This window comes from Desmodus rotundus, chromosome 1 (assembly GCF_022682495.2).
Source record: "Desmodus rotundus isolate HL8 chromosome 1, HLdesRot8A.1, whole genome shotgun sequence".
Lineage (NCBI taxonomy): Eukaryota > Metazoa > Chordata > Mammalia > Chiroptera > Phyllostomidae > Desmodus > Desmodus rotundus.
In genome coordinates, this window is record NC_071387.1 from 24,469,495 (window position 1) to 24,472,901 (window position 3,407).

Sequence of the window (3,407 nt, forward strand, 5' to 3'; positions counted from 1 at the left end):
CCATCAAGGCCAAACAATCATTTTTGTTTTGCGTTACATACTTTCTTCAGTGGGTCATTAAATTCTTTGAATCACAAGCAAACTTTGGCAGCCTTCAGGTCTGTTTTATGCGCCTCTACTTTGTGATTTTCCTCCATAAAACGCCAATACAGTACTCAATAGAGTACTCAAAGTACAACTTTTAGTCGGCAAAAAGCTCTTAGATAATAGGAGAAAGAGAAAATGACTACGTATACTAGTTCGGAAGGAAACCAGCACACCAGAGTGAACAAAGAATAACAGTTTATAGATACATGTGAGATTCCTTGCTACACAGAAAAAATGCAGTGTTATAGGTGAAAAGTACGTGTTAATACTACTAATTTTTGGTATGGCCCTCCATCACATAACAAATAAGGAACAACCATTTTGGTACATATTTATGGTTATAAGAGGTAGAGAAGGGATGGATAGGATTGCTTCAACTCACGGTGGTTTATAACTATTGAATTTATTATTTTGGGTTGGGACTTCCACCTACAGAAAATGTGAGGGACGGCATTCTGACATGGTTGAAGATGTGGTTCTTTCAAAACAGCATTCGGAAGGTGAGTTACTTTTTCATGAAGAATGTGCGCAGCAGACATTACCGCATGTCTGAACCTTGCCCAGGTCCTTGTTATTTCCCTGTAGTTTTGTTACTCCCAAACCCCAGCAGTGATGTAACGAATATAAGGTGAGTGACGGAAAGTTGTTTGTGTTGCAGATTCCTAATTATTAAGAGGTGAAAATGTCACTACTTGTAAATTCAGTAGCATCGTATTTAGCACACTTTTTCTCTAGTGTAGTAGATGGAGGAGGTCTTTCTAAGTCGATGACACTGAAGACAACAACGTGGAAGAATAGATGCATTGAGTTGAACAATTTGACTCCATACAATTGAAAAAATATTGAAAGGCATTTAGATATAAACCCAAAACTTTTATATCAAAAGCCTATCTGAAGGGCAACTTCCTGAGCAAAAATAGTTACAAGGTGAAGGACAGATTAGAAGTTGATGTTTTTAACAAATTCAGGGCCATCATATAAAATTGTATGCCATTTGCCCCTCTCACGCAAGCAAACTCTGGAACGGTGGCCAGTCCCAACTGTCGTGGCAGGGAGGGTGTAGGAGGCGTCAGGCACTGCTAGGGAAAACAGAGATTGGTGCAGCCATTCTGTGAAGAAGTCTGGTAGTGTTTGGTGAGGTTCAGTGTATACAGACCCATGACCCGGTGCCAGTCCCGAGTAAATAGCACAGATAAATGCACGCGTTGATCTCTAAGGAGACCTATTCGAAACATCCACGACAAAGTTACTGTGATAGAAAAAACTGAAAGGAATCTGAGAAAATGGGTAATATGGTGGGTACAGACCACAGGTTTCTCGCTGGCAGTGAGAAGCAATAGACGACATGCACATAATGCAACATGGACAGATTTTAAAAAACAGAAAAGGGAAAAGGGAAAGAAAGAATAAATCAGCACTCATGGGCATGGACCACAGTGTGGTGATTGTGGGGTGGGGGGGAGGGAGTAAAAGGGGGATAAATAGCAATAGGAAAAAATACAATAAAAAATACACTTAAAAATAGAATAAATCAGTTACAATTCTAGGATCTTGTACAACCACGAATGACAGTGATTCAGCTGAAGGGGGTTAAATTAAATTAATTACACAAGGAGGTCATTAGACTGAGGTAGTTCTAATACCTTAGCAGCCTGTGCAGGCAACCAGAACCTAAGCCTGTAAACACCGATGGGTTAAGAAATCAAACCCTAAGGCAAACCAATCACCAACACCTAGTTTCCCCAAATCCCCATTTGTTTGGGGAAACTAGGCTTCCCCAAACAAATGAGGCAACCACTGAAACTATAGCCCATAGAATAAGTCCTGTGCTTTGCTTTCACCTCGTCTCTGTAAAAATGTTGTCCCCGGCTCCTATGACAGGGGTTCCTGACCTCTCCGGTGTGGCGCTGCCCAGTCAAGTGCTCTTAGCACTGTAACACCTTGTACTCTGCCATCTTTTTGTATATTGTCCATGTATGCTCTCTTGATGTACCACTACTTTTATGTACTCTGTTCTTTGATTATGATTCTTTTGCTTATATTCTCTCCATCATTTTGGAAGTTACTCATCTTGTTTTTCTTGACAATAGGATTTTATAATAAATATTTATTGACCACTTATTATATAGCAGGTTTTGTTGTAACAGCAAATATAAATTAAAAATGAGGCCATTAGGTCCCCAGGTATGGGGCATTAGGTCCCAGAAGTTGAGCCCAGACAGGGAGAGAGCACCAAACTCAAACCCACAGCCGGAAAGAGCAATACCCAGAATGCAAGCTGCTGGCAAGGAAGGCCAGGCAGGCGGCCAGGTACTTCAGTCCTCAGTGAGCGCAAACGTGAGACAGGGGACAGAAAAACAATGAGTCCTTAATTCTCCTTGTTGAAAATAAGGGCAAAGACTTCCTCTTCCCGGATTTATTTACTTTTATCCCCCCTTGAAAATAGATTTAATCTTGGGCTCGCTTTGGCAGCACATGTACTAAAATTGGAACGATACAGAGAAGATTAGCATGGCCCCTGCGCAAGGAAAATAGATTTAATCTTATTCAGATTAGAATGTGCCATGTTTCTCTCCCAAACCCCCTTCAAAGAAAGTTCTCCTCTTTTTTCCCCCCTTAGGTATGAGTTGTTTGAATTTTTTAAATAAAAATTGCCCTGGCCAGTGTGGCTCATTTGGTGGGAGTGTCATCCCATAAACCGAAAGGTCACGGGTTTAATTCCTGGTCAGGGCACACGCTGAGGTTGTAGGTTCAGTCTCCAGTCTGGACACGCAACCAATTGATGTGTCTGCCCCACATCAACGTTTGTCTCCCTCTTCCTCTCTTCCCCTTTCTCTAACACCAGTGAGCTAGCCCTCGGGTGAGGATTAAAAAAATGGATATATTTTAGTTGTACAACAACGTGATGTTTTGATATATTTACTTTAGAAAATTTGTAATTGAGTTCTTTCTCTCTCTTTCTGAGACATATATAAGTGTTTTAAAAACTATCTAAGCCTCTGAAAAAGGTCCTTTTTAAGGAGCTGGGAACCATCTCTTTGAAATTTAATTATCAAGGAAGATAGTGTCTCTTATCTACCCATTTCTGTGCTAGGGTAAGATCCTACCTTCAGCAACTGCCTTGCTCTATTACAAAATTATATTCCTTTGGATAAAGCCAATTACTAACACAGATGGTCACCCCAATTACCAGGTGAATTTGGGATGAACTATATGACAAATGGTGCTGTCAAGTCCCCTTACTTGAGGACAAGTTATTGTTTATCTTGAGAATATGCATGTAATGGATTGTAGCGGCTTGGCTATGTAGAAGGGTGAGA

The 3,407-nt window shown here is 40.7% G+C and overlaps 1 pseudogene; it reads left to right on the forward strand.

The window, feature by feature from the left end:
* Positions 1–2,543: 2,543 nt before the first annotated feature.
* Positions 2,544–2,659, forward strand: LOC112304635 (U6 spliceosomal RNA; annotated as a pseudogene).
* The last annotated feature ends 748 nt before the right edge of the window (positions 2,660–3,407 follow it).